We start from the raw sequence: 17,946 nt of genomic DNA on the forward strand, positions 1-17,946 counted from the left end.
TTTCATTCTCTTGCATGTAGCTGTCGAGTTTTGCCAATACCAGTTGTTGAGGAGGCTGCCATTTCCCCATTGTATATACAGGGCTCCTTTATTATATATTAATTGACCATATATGCTTGGGTTTATATCTGGGCTCTCTAGTCTGTTCCATTGGTCTATGGTTCTGTTATTGTGCCAGTACCAAATCGTCTTGACTACTGTGGCTTTGTAGTAGAGCTTGAAGTTGGGGAGCATAATAGCCCCAGCTTTATTCTTCCTTCTCAGGATTGCTGTGGCAATTCAAGGTCTTTTCTGGCTCCATATGAATTTTAGAGTGATTTGCTCTAGTTCATTGAAGCATACTGTTGGTATTTTAATAGGGATTGCATAGAATCTGTAGATTGCTTTAGGTAGAGTGGCTATTTTGACAATATTAATTCTTCCTATCCATGAGCATGGGTTGTGTTTCCATTAACTGGTATCTCCTTTAATTTCTCTCATGAGTGTCTTGTAGATTTTAGAGTATACATCTTTCACTTCCTTGGTTAGGTTTATTCCTAGGTATTTTATTCTTGTTGATGCATTTGTGAATGGAATTGTTTTCCTGATTTCTCTTTCTGCTAGTTCATCATTAGTGTATAGCAATGCAACAGATTTCTGTGTATTTTGTATCCTGCAACTTTGCTGAATTCAGATATTAGATCTAGTAGTTTTGGAGTGGATTCTTTAGGGTTTTTTATGTACAATATCATGTCATCTGCAAAAAGGGACAGTTCAACTTCTTGCCTGCCAATCTGGATGCCTTTTATTTCTTTGTGTTGTCTGATTGCCATGGCTAGGACCTCCAGAACTATGTTGAATAGAAGTGGGGACCGTGGGCATCCTTGTCTTGTTTCTGGTTTTCAAGAAAAAGCTTTCAGCTTCTCGCAGTTAAGTATAATGTTGGCTGCGGGTTTGTCATATATGGCCTTTATTATGTTGAGATACTTGCCTTTAATACCCATTTTGTTGAGAGTTTTTATCATGAATGGATGTTGAATTTTGTCGAATGCTTTTTCAGCATCTATGGAGATGATCATGTGGTTCTTTCTGTTGATGTGGTGGATGATGTTGATGGATTTTCAAATGTTGTACCATCCTTGCATCCTTGGAATAAATCCTATTTGATCATGATGGATGATCTTTTTGATGTAGTTTTGAATTCGGTTTGCTAATATTTTGTTGAGTATTTTAGCATCTATGTTCATCAGGGATATTGGTCTGTAATTTTCTTTTTTTGTGGTGTCTTTGCCTGGTTTTGGTATTAGAGTGATGCTAGCCTCATAGAATGAGTTTGGGAGTATTCCCTCCTCTTCTACTTTTTGGAAGATTTTAAGGAGGATGAGTATTAGGTCTTCACTAAATGTTTGATAAAATTCAGCAGTGAAACCATCTGGTCCAGGAATTTTGTTCTTGGGTAGTTTTTTGATTACCAATTCAATTTCATTGCTGGTAATTGGTCTATTCAGATTTTCTGTTTCTTCCTGGGCAGCCTTGGAAGATTGTATTTTTCTACAAAGTTGTCCATTTCTTCTAGGTTATCCAGTTTGTTAGCATATAATTTTTCATAGTATCCTTCATAATTCTTTGTGTTTCTGTGTTGTCTGTTCTGTTTTTTCCTCATTTCAGATTCTGTTTATGTGTGTAGACTCTCTTTTTTTTCTTGATTAGTCTGGGTAGTAGTTTATTTATGTTGTTTATTCTCAAGGAAACAGCTCTTGCTTTCATTGATTCTTTCTATTTTTTTATTCATCTTGATTCTATTTATTTCTGCAGTAATCTTTATTATGTCCCTCCTTCTATTGACTTTGGACCTCATTTGTTCTTCTTTTTCTAGTTTTTTTGTGAGTTTACACTGTTCATATAGGATTGTTCTTTGTCCTGAGGTAGGCCTGTATTGCAATATACTTCCCTCTTAGCACAGCCTTCGCTGCATCCCACAGATATTGCACCATTGAGTTACTGTCGTCATTTGTCACCATATATTGCTTGATCTCTGTTTTTATTTTGTCATTGATTCATTGATTATTTAGAATGTTATTAAGCTTCCATGTATTGGTGGGCTTTTTCATTTTGTTTGTGTTAATTTATTTCTAGTTTCATGCCTTTGTGGTTTGAGAAGCTGGTTGGTACAATTTCAATCTTTTTCAATTTACTGCAGCTCTTTTTGTGGCCTAGTATATGATCGATTCTGGAAAATGTTCCATGTGCACTTGAGTAGAAATGTGTATTCTGTTGCTTTTGACTGAAATGTTCTGTAGATGTCTGTTAGGTCCATCTGTTCTAATACATTGTTCAGTACCTATTTCTCCTTGCTTATTTTCTGTCTGGTTGATCTGTGCTTTGGAGTGAGTGGTGTTTTGAAGTCTCCTAAAACGAATGCATTGCATTGTATGTCCCTCTTTAATTCTGTTAGTATTTGTTTCACTTATGTAGGTGCTCCTGTGTTGAGTGCATAGATATTTATAATAGTTATAACCTCTTGTTGACTGACACCTTTATCATTATGCAATGTTCTTCTTTGTCTCTCATTACTTTCTTTGTTTTGAAGTCTATTTTGTCTGATACAAGTACTGCAACTCCTGCTTTTTTTCTCCCTATTAGTTGCATGAAATATCTTTTTCCATCCCTTTACTTTCAGTTTATGTATGTCTTTGGGTTTGAAATGAATCTCTTGTAGGCAGCATATAGACAATCTGGTTTTTTCATCCACTCAGTGACTCTCTGTCTTTTGATTGTGCATTCAGTCCATTTACATTTAGGGTGATTATTGCTAGGGATGTACCTAGTTGCCATTACAGGCTTTAGATTCATGGTTACCAAAGGTTCAAGGGTAATTCCCTTACTATCTAATAGTGTAGTTTAACCCAGTTAGTATGCTATTACAAACACAGTGTAAAGGTTTTTTGTATTTCCTCCTTTTCTTCCTCCTCCATTCTATATATATATTAGGTATCATATTCTATACTCTTTGTCTATCCTGTGATTGACTTTGGGGGTAGTTGATTTGATTTTGCATCTGCTTAGTAACTAATTGTTCTACTTTCTTTGCTGTGGTTTTATTTGCCCTGGTGACAGCTATTTAGCCTTAGGAATACTTCCATCTATAGCCGTCCCTCTAAAATGTACTGTAGAGGTGGTTTGTGGGAGGTAAATTCTCTCACCTTTTGCTTATCTGAAAATTGTTTAATCCCTCCTTCAAATTTGAATTATAATCTTGCCAGGTAGAGTATTCTCTGTTCAAGGCCCTTCTGCTTCACTGTATTAAATATATCATGCCACTCCCTTCTGGCCTGTAAGGTTTCTTTTGAGAAGTCTGATGATAGCCTGGTGAGTTTTCCTTTGTATGTGATGTTTTTTCTCTCTCTAGCTGCTTTTGAAAGTCTGTCCTTATCCTTGATCTTTGCCATTTTAATTATTCTATGTCTTGGTGTTGTCTTCCTTGGGTACCTTGTGTTGGGAGATCTGCACACGTCCATGGCCTGAGAGACTATTTCCTTCCCCAGATTGGGGAAGTTTTCAGCAATTACCTCTTTAATGATACTTTCTATCCCTTTTTCTCTCTCTTCTTCTTCTGGTACCCCTGTAATGAGAATATTGTTCTGTTTTGATTGGTTACACAGTTCTCTCAATATTCTTTCATTCTTAGAGATCTTTTTTTCTCTCTGTACCTCAGCTTTTTGTATTCCGCTTCTCTAATTTCTATCCCATTCAGTGTCTTCTACTACATCTAATCTGCTTTTAAATCCCTCCATTGTATGTTGCATTTCAGATATGGAATGTCTTAATGATTGAATCTCTATCCTAAATTTGTCCCTGAGTCCTTGAATATTTTTCTGTACCTCCATGTGCATGTTCATGATTTTTATTTTGTACTCTATTTCAGGAAGATTGGTGAGTTCAGTTTTATTTGGTCTTTTTTCTGGAGTTTTTGAGATTTTGGTCTGAACCATGTTCCTTTGACATTTCATATTTCCGTTCGGCGCCCTCTAGTGCCTAGAAGCTCGTCTTTGGAGCTGCTCAACCCATGGAATGATGTTGGGGGTTGCAGGGGAGTGGAGCTGGTGCCTGTGGGGAGGAAAGAGCTGTTTCCTGCTTCCCGGCTGCAGTGCCTGTCTCCATTGTCAGAACCAGCAAGCACAAAGGTGTAAGCCTCTGTGCTTTCTGTTTGTAGCTGCCATAGGTGGGGCCTCCCTCTGGGTGGCCTGACACCAGGGCAGGGACTTCCGGTTTGCGAGCTGGTGCCAGCTGGCCAGAAGGAAGGCACAGCAAGCTGCACATCACAGTGGCAGGCCTTGGAGCTGAGTAGTCAGCCAGGGGGATGGAGCTTCTGAAGTTCCTGAAATTTCCCAATCTGCTGGGCAGAGCACGGCCAGACAACCTGTCCACCTATCCCTTTTCCTGTACAGCAAGCTCCATGCAAACTGCGCCCCTTCAGAAGCCCTCTTGCTGCTACGAAGCCTCTCAGACTGCCTGCCTTTCCTTTGTTCCAGAGCAGCCAGATGTTGATCCCTGTCCTCCACAAATGGCTGGAATCTCAGTCTCTCCAAGTATTCTGCCTGTCTTAGCTTTCCAACCCCATTAATCTCCAGAGCACCATGCAATGTAGGTTTGTGCTCCCAAAGCAGATCTCCAGGGCTGGGTGTTCAGCAGTCCTAGGCTTCCATTCCCTCCCTGCTCCATTTTTCTTCCTCCCGCTGGTCAGCTGCCGTTGGGGAAGGGCTTGGTTCCCACTGTATCAAGGCTTTGGTACCTTACCCTGTTTCCTGAGGTCTGCTCTGTTCTCCAGGGGTATGCAGTCTGGCGCAGCCTTCTTTCCTGTTGCTCTTGTAGGATTAGTTTTATTAACTATATTTTCATATTATATGTGGCTTTGGGAAGAGTTTTCTGTCTCACCTCTCACCTCTCATATTGCCATCATGAATCTCTGTATTCTTCAGTGCAGTTTTAATGGCATGATGGAAGCAGTATGAAGCCTGAATGGAATGTGAAGCTGTGAAGACTAAGTATAGGCTGTTTTATAAAAGCTTGGCTATAAAGTAAAGAGGATTATTGTTATAGGGGGATTTATGGCTCAGGAAGCTTTTAAAGAAATGGATGGCATATGAATGTTTATGGACCATTAGAGAAGACCAGGAAGACACTAAATTATAAGGGAGGAAGATCATACCTTTTTAAATCTAGTTGCCTACTGGATTCCTTTTTTCCAAGGAGAAGGAGGTGAATGAAAGTATAGGTTACGAGAAAGGCTGGAAGATAACAATGAAGGTTTAACGGGACAAGAAGGGGAGGTAACCTGGAACATGTAAAAGAGTGTCAGGTCAGAGTGACGACCCAGTTATAGCTAGAGACTACAGATAATAAATGAATATCAAATGAGGACAATGAGGTTGAGAAGAGGAGATAAAAAAGTTTGTTTACATTTTAAACAAACAGAGAGTTTGTAATTGAAAAGATGAATGGTGAAGTAGATGGGGACAATGGGTTGAAAATCATGGTGAAGAAAGTATAAACAAGAATTGGTAAAAAGTGGTAAGAACGGGGAACTCAATAATAATTACATGGTCATGTTATCCCTTATTTTAATAGGAAATCTACCTCCTTGGCTTATCCACTCATCTGCGTAGACCTACCCTTTTATATCATTACCCTACTTGATTTCTTATGGGTGGTGTTAAAATGTTGACAGCTGTCATGTCTTTACAGTATTTTTTTTTTCAGGATAACACTTCCAATCTTCAAATGGCTTGTACGTTAAAGTTTGTAGACTGCTCATTATTATTGGTGTTCTTTGTACATGTCTAGTGTCTCTAAAAATATTGAGCATGTCTACTGTCTTTATAATAAGCCAGTGTAATCATTATAAAGGAAAGAATGATTGGTATCTCCTTTGATTTAGACTTTTATTTTAATGCTGCCATGTTTCACTATTGGATTTACATGATACTAATACTAATATACACACCTGCTTTGCCTACCAAGCCAAGCCAAGAAGTCTCTCCTATAATATATGTAAAGAATATTTCTGTATCATTTATTGCTACATAATAAACCACCCAAAAGTTAGGGGCTTAAAACAGCATTTCAAGTTAATCATGTCCATTTGGGCTTGGCCCAGCTGGGAAGCTCTGATAGCCTCATCTGGAATCACTCATGCAGCTGAAGGCAATTGGGCCTATGTGGATATATGCCTGATGATTGGCACTGACTTCTGTTAGGACTCTCTCTTTATGTGATATCTCATTGTTAATCAGCTAGCCCAGATTTATTTACCTTGTGAACACAAGTCAGCAAGAGGGCAATGTTGGAATCAGCAAGGCCTCGTGAGGCCTTGTTCAGAAGCTGTACAATATTACCTGGTTTGTTTTATTATTTAAAGAGAGTGACAGGTGAGCCCAGATTCAAAGTGTGGGGAAATAGATTCTACCTTTTGACATGAGCAGCTGCTAAACCTTTGTGGCCAATTTTATTCTGCAATATTGATCCTGAATGCAAGATTTTACCTTTATCCATGTCAGACATCATCCTGGTAAATTTAGCCCATTTTCCCAGCAGCTAATATCTTTTGGCATCTTGAGTTTGTCTATCACTTCCTGTACTTACGATAAGCCTCCCTTTTATTTTTTTTAACTTAGTTATTGAAAAATGTTGAACAGTAAAGAGCTAAGGATAAAGTACTAAGACATAGTGTTCAGAGACAACTAACCCTACTGGGTCATAATAAGTAATCCTATTCAATTAGCTATGAATTCTCTGAGCTGTGCAATCATTTCTTGATCTTGTCCACAAAAATATTTTGAGATACTGTCAAATGACTGTCAAAGTCAAGATATACTGGAGTTCTTCCTCCTTACTTACCAATTATAGAACTTAATTCCTGAGATGCCACTAGACAGACCTACAAGACCCAATGTATAGTAACTAGGATCAGCTTGGCTGTCAGAGCATAAGTCCTTAGCTGGTAGGTCAGTGAGTGAATAGGTGGATCTGCAGCTGGGGGAACTGGAGTGGCTGTAGGGTACCATCTGAAAACACTGGAAACTAGTTCAATGACAGTACTTATAGGCTTAATTTGAGCTTTTACAAATATCTAGAGATGTCTAATCTGACAATCTGTGGCATGGAAAGAAGAGTTTCTAGTTTATGATACTTGGCAAATATGGTGTATTTGTAGACCACTGCTTGCTGAAATTGGTATCATGCCTAGTGTGGTTCACAGCACATAGCACTTACTCTAAATTTAATTTGAAGAGTTTGTCTATTGTCATTTCAACACTTAAGATACATCACTGAGAAGTCCATAAGCCACTGTATGAGAATCAAATAACAAATTCCAAAATATTACCCATTTAACAATACTATGATGGTATTGTGCACTTTGCCCTATCAAAAAAGACATCATTAAAAAAGATCAAAAAGGTTCACCTTTAAATGGAGAGGGAATTACATATAGATTTGTTTTTATAAAATGTAAAATCTAAAACATTTTTGTATTCTTGTTAGTAAGATTGGTGCTAACATATTGGTTGATTTGAACATGGGCCTAATTTATTTAACTAGAATTGGACATTATAACCATAATAGCAAAAATAAGATTCCAACTAATTATACTAGAGAAAAATGAGGAAAAAATTGATACTAGCAGAATTTAGAAAGCTGAAGTAATTATCACTACACCAATTTACTGAAGGAAAGAAGATACAGGTCAATTATTACCTATATAAATTCATATAAAATATTTTGAAAAGGATATCTAAAATATTTTATTATAGGTAGATAACAAATAGGGACTCTAGATGAACACCACTTTTAGGATTTTTATTAAAAAAACATATTTAAATGATATTTGTGTATTACATTAAAATATTACCAATGCAACTGACTAGGGAAATTTCTAAAAATGTCTTCCTTGGGAAAAGACTGTGTTAAAAACCTTAGTCTACTTAATAAGTCATTGATAAATTTATGTGGCTATGCTATAACAATCAGAATCAAGCATTTGTCTGCCAATCCCCATATCAAGATCTTTGAGGTTAAACAGAAACCAAAGAAGCATTTAAAAAGGCTCTCTTATTACCTGCTTGATCTACTATGTTTGGGTCTCTCCAGTTTCCTATGACTGACATGAGATTTGAGAATTTCCACCAGTCCTGAAATGTTGGTGAACTGACAGCTTATGTAGGCTGAATGAGAGTATATAGGTTTTGTTTAAATACATTCAGGAAAAAAGCCTACCTTCAGCAAAAGTACTGCTTTCTCAACTCTAGTTTTTGACCTAAAAATGATAACTTTCAAATCAATAATGTAAATTAAGTATATAATTTTCCCAACCTAGATCATCACCAAATACAAGATGATACTCAGGAAATAAAGCTTACATTATTAACATGGTTCTTGAAATGGTTTGGGACCATGTCTTCCCTATGCCTGATATGAAATGGTCGCAGTAACATTTGTTCTGTTTGGTTCTGTGAAAGCGGAAAAATTTGCCTTTATTTCTCAAAGAGCTACGCCTAAAATAATTTGGTAATGACAATTATTAAAATGGAATTCCAACAGTAATAAAAAATCTAGAAAGAGAGAGGAAAACAAAACTAAACACCACTGTTAGGCAGAATCTTACCCAATGGCACTTCTCTTACTTCCCATTCGGAATCTAGTCTCCTCATATTCTTTTCCCATTGCTTCTGAACATTAGTCGCTTTAAAAAACAAATGTTTTTTTGATAATAACGTTATATGATTGAAAAAAACATTACCAAGAGCATCTGTATTTTATTATAAAACAAAGCTTTAACCCAAATCTGTGAATCTCTGATGGAGGAATTTTAGGTATCAATTGATATCTCACAATCAAAACAAGCAAAACTTTGCATTCTTTACTTTTGTTTTGCCCCATTTAAAAATTAGAACATGCAACAGGATTAAAGCTATATTTCCTTTTTTATAGTATCTCTAAGGTAACTTTATTTCAGGTTTTGGATTTTAAAATACTAACTTTGGCCTAAGTTTACCAGGATTTAATTAAGACTTTATTAGTACATTAGCTATCTGGTCAGTCCACTGGATTCCAGTTAGCCTATGGCAGCACTAGTGTAGTGGATGATACTGTTAGGAAAGTACTTATAGAAGATAATGGAATTATTTTGCTTAAGCCCTAAGCTCCTAATTTAACATCAGAAAGTGATTGAGGTAATAGAATAAATTAAGATCAAATGACAATTTTATTGAGCTTCTTCACTTTGTCTCTCAGAGGATATTCAAATCATATGTAAGATTTCCCAGAAAACTCAACACTAGTAACAAGCCCATGAGGCTCCATGAGGGCAGGTACAACATATATTTTGTTGGTCACCTATACTTGGTAACTGGCAGAACAGGCTCTCAAAAACAATAGCATATTATTTATTTGCTTATGAATAAATATTATATACACACACCAACAAAAAAACTGGGAATAAGAAGAAATTTCATTTACATTCTCAATTCTAAAGTAATGGATTGAAATTTTGATGATGATCCCAAAATGTAATTTTCAAGAATAAAGAAAGCAAATTACTTCATGTGAAGATTTCTGGTAAGTATTTTACTCAGTCAAGGGCCTTTGTAGAAGCACATTAAATAATAAAGCAGTTATGTGACAAGAATAGTTTCCTCCCATTTTAAATGGAAGGACTTTCGGACCTTGGTGGGAAAGATTTTAATGAAACTTCACTCTGAGAACTAAAACAAGGTTAACATTTTCATAGAGGAAGAATTGAGTCAGTGTGATAGCAATGAACTACTGATTTTGAAAACCAGCATCTTTGGCTCTTTACTTTTTGTTTCATAACTTAACAGGAGGAAAAATGTAGCTTACAAAGGAATGAGGCTGCCATTGATGTGGATTGCTTATGCATCTTCTACAGGAGAAGCATCAGAGTCAAAAATAAGCAGGCAGGACAGAATGTAGGAAAAAACAAATTGATAACCATTTTAACTATTCCATTCAAAACTTTTGATTTATAAGAATTGAAACAAGGTATGTAGGTATTTTTTAAAACGATGCAGATTAGTGGGAATATTCCTTCTTTTTCTTATTCTGGTTTTTGTGTTTTGCTCCTGCTCCCCAGCTTCTAGGACAATTCATATAAACATCTGCTTAAATTACATTTGAAGGCACATAGAAATCCTTTATTCTTTTATACTGAAATGGACTGTTTGTTGGCTGTATCCACTGTCCTATTCAAAAATACCTGTTTCACTATTTTTAGAATATCTTTTGTTAACCATTAAGAATGATGGGCCATTTCCTTCTTAAATATTGTTTTGAGAACTGCTCAACTGCATTGTCCTAAAAGTTTTTTTTTCCTATGGAAAGTTGATCCTTGGTTTTAAGATAGGGTACAGTAAACAGATGTGTGAATGACATTTAATCTCATTCATGATATTAGTCTGCTAGGAGTCGCTGCTTCTTTGTGGTAACAGCATGTTATTGGACTTAGATATATAGAGATCTACTTTTTTATATGAATAAGAGAAAATCTTTCTAAAATATCAAAATTTAGCTAAGTAATATAACCATGAAAGGCAGATATCTCTGAAAAGCTTATGGCACATACTAGTAATAGGAAATACATTATTCAATTTGAAATGCCATCAAAATAACATATAAAACAGAAAATATTACAAAGGTTTGTACCATATATGTGAAAGAAAGAAACAGGCTTGAAAATATTTTCATCTTTTTCAAAAATAGTGTCTATTCCAAAAATACAGTTTTTGTATTGTACAGATAAGGAATTCTGGATGCATAGAAAGATGAGCATTTCTGACTGAGTTTCATTTCCTTCTGATTTCTGATTTTTATATGCCATTTATAAATGTAATTTCCATTTTTTAATATCCATTCACTTCACAGTTAATACTACTCAAGCATCATATTAGACTTCAAATTAAATGACATACATCTTTTTTTTATGTGTTAAAGTGTTAGCATTAAAGACCAATGGGCTTTATTTTTATTATCTAGATTATTCACTGGTAGTTAAGTTAGTGACAGGGATACATTAACTCTTGGAGCTGATAGGACACTAGTAAACTGCATCAGGGACTCAGTTACAGTGATCTTAATTGTGAATTATACTTATGCTCAAATTTATTTACAATTAATAAATGGAGATTTCATATGATTTCCTTTAGACTTACAGTATTTGGACTTTTAACAATATACAAAGATTTTTATATTCTAGAAACTAACAAATTTGGCAGCAAAGATAATAAATAAGCTCTCATATTTATAATAATTATGATTTACAGAGTATTAGGGAGCAATTTGTAAGGCTAATAAAAACGGTTTCTTTTATCTTAATAGGTAGAGCAATTCTCATCTGGTTGTGAAGAGAAGAACCTCAAATCTGCCTCCTAATAAAATCCTGGAAGTTTTTCAAATACTCTCTAAAGGATGATACATGAAAATCATAATTTATTGTTTTTTCTTAGATAGTCTAGGTTTGGACAATATGATCATGTTTACATCTTCTGGTATGTGTTTTGTAACTTAAATTTGGTAGAAATACTTTTTTGAGTAAATAACCTATGTGATATTAAGGAATAAAATTGCTGTAAATCTTTGCTAGTAGCCCATCCTCATCATGTGCCTTTTTAAACAAAATATCTATAAAAATTCTTTCTACTTGCTGGGGACTTTTAAATATTCACGTCCCAGCCTGGTTCAAATAATTTTTCCCAGTGATACCACCTCAGGAGCTGATCTGCTGTTTGCCCAGTAGAGGAGTTACATATTGCCTTTTGAAGAATGACACCTCAAACCACAACCTTGACATTTAGCCTATCTTTGAACGGTTTGAAATACAGCTCTTAAGAATAATCATTATCATTCAGAATAACTTTGGACATTCTGACTTACAGCGCTAAGCTCCACACAAAGAGTTTAATTATGTGGGAAATAGGGTTATATAATCTAAACTGCTATCATTCCAAACACATTCTCATGGATATTTTTATTATTCCCAAAGAAGAATCCTTAGAAGCCCTTCCCTTCTTTTGCTTTTCAGCTTCTGGAAGCCAATTTTGATGAGTTTTCTATCTGTCATCTGATTCAGTACTGTTCTGAAACTCAACTTAATATTTTTTCTCATAAGTTTCTAAGTTAGGGTTACACAGAAAGAAAATGAAATTAGTTCTTAGCACTGAACTAAAGACATTCTATTGATGGCACTGTGTCATTCCCACCTCTTAGGCAGAAAAATCTTAAAATCCGACAACTTCTTTACCCTTCGCATCTCTTTAGTCATCAAATCATAGGTAACATTTTTCTCTACAGTGTTTCTGATATGAATCCCTTCCTCCATTCTCACTGCTACCAGCCTACCCAGCACACCACTTGACTATTTTTATTATACTATATTGTTATGATTGTTTCTTAGCTGGCACTCTTACCTCTAACACCAAATGGCTTCAATTAATATCTACACTGCTAAGTAATACTGACGTTCCTAAAATGCTATTTCTATGAAGTAACCTTTGCTGCTTTCAAAACTCTACAATGGCTTCTTATTCCCTATCACATGAGGTCTAAGTGCCTCTGCACTGAAGGCTCTCAATAATTTTGCTTAGCCTCGTCTACCTAATATCCCACAGGAACTTCTGTTCCTGCTAGGCTGACCTCTGACCTGTCTCCTCACATATATCATATTCACACTTGTACTTCTGCTTTATTTATGTTATTTTTTACCCTCTCTTCTTTCCTCTCTGTTTATTTGTATCCCACCCATTCAATTTCCTTGAGGCCTTCCTTTCCTTTGTATTACTTACACTGAACAATTAAAAGGTTATTCAGTACCATTCTGGGAAATTATTTAAAAAGGCAAAATGTATATTAATATATTACTAGCATTATCTGTAGATATGATTCCAGATACTCTTAACTCAACAATTTCATTTCTAGGAATTTGTGCCCTAAATATTTAGTTATAAGTACATTTACTACAGCAGTATTTGGAAACAATTAAATACCAATGCACTAAACGCCTTGTGTGCAGGAGCCACATAGTATATTTCTTCTTCATTCCACCAAATTTAGTAGAGCACTAAGTACATGACATAATGTTTTTTTGAGTTGTCTTTCTTTATATCATGTAATAATGGTAGCAGAGAGGAAATGAAATCCAAATTTGTTGCTTTGTTCCCCCTACACTGGTGTGTACTTTCACTAAAATCCTGTATCTTTTCAAAAAGATAAAATATTTAAAATTCCATATAGTATGTCATTGGACTAACAAGAACCTTTAAATTAATGCTTGCAGTGAAATGACTAGGACAAAAGGTACTACCAGCTTTAAAGGATCAAGTTGAAAGAGTTCATCTTACTCATAATTGTTACCTTTTTTGCCAAAAAGTTTCCATAGGCAGCATGCTTCTAATGCTATGTACATACACCCGAAGTCTTAAACCATTCCTATCAACCTGTCAAAATGCTGACCCACTATTTTGACCTGCTTACTGAGAATGGCGAATGACTTGCCATCCTCAAAGCCAACTATTAACTCATGGCTAAACTTTCTCTCACAGTCTGAACTACTGTAGGGCGGCTCTTTGATGGGACACACTCGTTGCCGTTATCTGCTTCACATCATTCTGCTCTATTATGTGTCAGTCTCACTGAAGGTATAAAAAAGCCACAGTAAAAAGTACAGAAATTTTGAGTAAGTTTCTCAGTCCCTGTACCATAGGAAGTACATCAAATTAAATTCTAACTAATCATTATGTGTTTTTACACATACAACTTTTATGATTTAGGTCATTCTTACAACAAAGTATTTATGATAATGTATTTTGTAATTAGACGGAAACATGAAATAGTATCTATTATAAAAAAATCACTATTTATCTCTTACCTTACACCTGGAGAGTTTTAAAACCTGTAGTTCTTAAATGGCATCTTCATAAATAGTTGAATTGTTTTTCTAACTAATATAAGCCCTTCCTAACAATTCTAAGTACTTTTAAGCTCAATTGCAGTTTGAGGAATTTGTGTCCCCTGCAATAAATTGCATATATGCACAAATATTTAGCTTCAAGTATGTTTATGGTACCGGTATTTTAAAACATCTCTGTAGTAACAATAATGAATTAAATTATGGTAAAACAATACAAAAGATTTAAATTCATTTAAATTACTTAATAGAAGATCATGTATAATGACATAGGAAGTTATTTATAATATATTAAGTGAATCAGGTTATAAAATTGTATGTAGTTAATGGAAAACATTTTGTAAAAATTCCAAGTTGCTTACTCATATTTTAAAAACTTTCTAAAATGATGTATATTGCTCTAGTAATTTGCAAAAATATATGTTGTGGTTAAAAAAGCACTTAAAAAATGTTTGGCCTATCAAAATGATCTTTTATTTATCTCTTGATCAAGAGAAACACATGTATATAATGCTAAAGGAAACAAGAAGGCATTTAAATTCACAATCACAATACAAATTGGTCACGGGGACTGTAGTACAGCATGAAGAATACAGTCATACACTGATAGGTAGTAACCGCAGTAGAGGGGGTGAGGACTTAATAATATGGGTGACAGTTGAGCCATTGTGTTGTACATTTGAATTCAGCATAAGATTGTATATCATCCAACACTGACCCAGGAAGAAACAGAAAATCGGAACAGACCAATTACCAGCAATGAAATCGAATCGGTAATCAAAAAACTACCCAAGGACAAAACCCCTGGAAAAGAAGGCTTCACTGCTGAATTTTATCAGACATTTAAAGAAGGCATAATACCTTAAGGTTTTCCTTAAAAAATAGAAGAGGTGGGAATACTTCCAAACTCATTCTATGAAGCCACCATCACTCTAATACCAAAACCAGGCAAAGACACCACACAAAAAAACTAGACAATATATCCCTGATGAACATAGAGGCAAAAATACTCAACCAAATATTAGCAAACCAAATTCAAAAATACATCAAGACGATCATACACCATGATCCGGTGGGATTCATCCCAGGGATGCAAGAATGGTACAACATTTGAAAATCCATCAACATCATCCACTGTATCAATAAAAAGGACAAAAATCACACAATCATCTCCATAGACGCTGAAAGAGGATTTGAAAAAAATTCAACACCCATTCATGATAAAAACACTCACCAAAATGTGTACAGAGGGCAAGTATCTCAACATAATAAAGGCCATATATGACAAACCCGCAGCCAACACCATACTCACAATGAAAAGCTGAAAGCTTTTCCTCTAAGATTGGGCACAAGACAAAGATGCCCACTCTCCTTACTTCTATTCAACATAGTACTGTAGGTCCTAGCCATGGCAATCAGACAACACAAAGAAATAAAAGGCATCCAGATTAGTAAGGAAGAAGTTAAACAGTGCCTGTTTGTAGATGACATGATATTGTACATAAAACACCCTAAAGAATCCACTCTAAAACTACTAGAACTAATACCTGAATTCAGCAAAGTTGTAGGATACAAAATTAAAACACAGAAATCTGTGGCATTCCTATACACTAATGATAAACTAACAGAAAGAGAAATCAGGAAAACAATTCTATTCACATTGCATAAAAATAATACAATACCTAGAAATAAACCTAACCAAGGAAGTGAAAGACCTGTATGCTGAGAACTCTAAGACACTCTTGCGAGAAATTAAAGAGGAGATTAATAAACAAGGAAATTCATCCCATGCTCTTGGGTAGGAAGAATAAATATTGTCAAAATGGCCATCCTGCCTAAAGCAATCTACAGATTCAATGTAATCCCTATCAAAATGCTGACAACATCCTTCAACGAACTGGAACAAACACTTCTAAAATTCATAAAGAACCACAAAAGACCCCAAAGAGTCAAGGCAATCTGAGAAGGAAGAATAAAGCAGGGAGGATTATGCTCCCCAACTTCAAGCTCTACTACAAAGCCACAGTAATCAAGAGAATTTGGTACTGGCACAAGAACACACCCATAGACCAATGGAATAGACTACAGAGTCCAGATATTAACCCAAGCATATATAGTCAATTAATATATGATAAAGGAGCCATGGATATACAATGGGGAAATGACAGCCTCTTCAACAACTGGTGTTGGCAAAACTGGACAGCTACATGTAAGAGAATGAAACTAGATTACTGCCTAACTCCATACACAAAACTAATCTCAAAATGTATCAAAGACCTGAATGTAAGTCATGAAGCCATAAAACTCTTAGAAGAAAACATAGACAAAAGTCTCTTGACTATAAACATGAGCAACTTTTTCATGAACATATCTCCCTGGGCAAGGGAAACAAAAGCAAAAATTAACAAGTGGGACTATATCAAACTAAAAAGCTTCTGTATAGCGAAGGATACTATCAGCAAAGGATACCATCAGTAGAACAAAAAGGCATCCTACAGTATGGGAGAATATATTCATAAATGACATATTAGATAAGGGGTTGACATCCAAATTATATAAAGAACTCACATACCTCAACAAACAAAAAGCAAACGAGCCAATTAAAAATGGGCAGAGGATCTGAACAGACACTTCTCCAAAGAAGAAATTCAGATGGCCAACAGACACATGAAAAGATGCTCCACATAGCTAATCATCAGAGAAATGCAAATTAAAACTGCAATGAGATATCATCTCACACCAGTTAGGATGGCCACGATTCAAAAGACAAACAACAAACGCTGGCGGGGGTGTGGAGGAAGGGGAACCCTCCTACACTGCTGGTGGGAATGTAAATTAGTTCAGTCGTTGTGGAAAGCAGTCTGGAGGTTCCTCAAAACACTTAACAAAGAAATACCATTTGACCCAGGAATTCCACTTCTAGGAATTTACCCTAAGAATGCAGCACTCCAGTTTGAGAAAGACAGATGCAGCCCTATGTTTGTTGCAGCACTATTTACAGTAGCCAAGAAATGGAAGCAACCTAAGTGTCCATCAGTAGATGAATGGATAAAGATGTGATACATATACACAATGGAATATTATTCAGCCATAAGAAAACAAATCCTACCATTTGCAACAACATGGATGGAGCTAGAGGGTATTATACTAAGTGAAATAAGCCAGGTGGAGAAAGACAAATACCAAATGATATCACTCATCTGTGGAGTGTAACAACAAAGCAAAAACTGAAGGAACAAAACAGCAGCAGACTCGCAGAACCCAAGAATGGACTAACAGTTACCAAAGGGAAAGGGACTGGGGAGGGTGGGTGGAAAGGGAGGTGTGAGGGGATTAAAGGGCATTATGATTAGCACACATATTGTAGGGGGGGCATAGGGAAGGTAGTATAGCACAGAGAAGACAAGTAGTGACTCTATAACATCTTACTCTCAGTATGCTGATTAACAGTGACTGTAATGGTGTACGTGGTTGGGCCTTGATAATGGGGGGAACCTAGTAACCACAATGTTGCTCATATAAATGATGCCTTAATAGAAAAAAAAGATTGTGTATCAATGATGGTTCAATTAAAAAAAAGAAAACAAAAAGGCATTTAAAAGAGAAGTATGCCACCTCTTGCTTTTTCTTTCCACTTATGTTTTGCTAAACTCTCCACAGGTTTGGGGATCCTATGAAGCTAACAGAGAGCTTAAAAGTTACATGTGGTTATATTGTATTTATATTCAGTATATGTGTTATGGAGGTTTTAGAACTTTACTTCTTCATAAAAACATCTTCATTTTCCAGAAAATCAATGGGGAAATAAGGTACAAAAAGATGGCAGAAATATTTATTTCACTGTTTTTCAACATAAATCAGGGCCATAATATTTTGCTAACTAAATATTTATAATATTTGGCAAATTTATGTCAATTGAAAAAGACAGATTTCCTCATACAGTCAAGGCTACCTCAGGTATGTTCTTTTCATCTCCCACACCGTAGTCAGGT

The 17,946-nt window shown here is 35.6% G+C and overlaps 1 protein-coding gene across 14 annotated transcripts in view; it reads right to left on the bottom strand.

The window, feature by feature from the left end:
• The window catches only part of MIPOL1 (mirror-image polydactyly 1), a 321,127-nt gene that overhangs the window by 15,235 nt on the left and 287,946 nt on the right, over window positions 1–17,946 (bottom strand). The window lies entirely within an intron of this gene.

The sequence above is a fragment of the Manis javanica genome, chromosome 8, assembly GCF_040802235.1.
Source record: "Manis javanica isolate MJ-LG chromosome 8, MJ_LKY, whole genome shotgun sequence".
In the NCBI taxonomy this organism is placed as follows: Eukaryota; Metazoa; Chordata; class Mammalia; order Pholidota; family Manidae; genus Manis; species Manis javanica.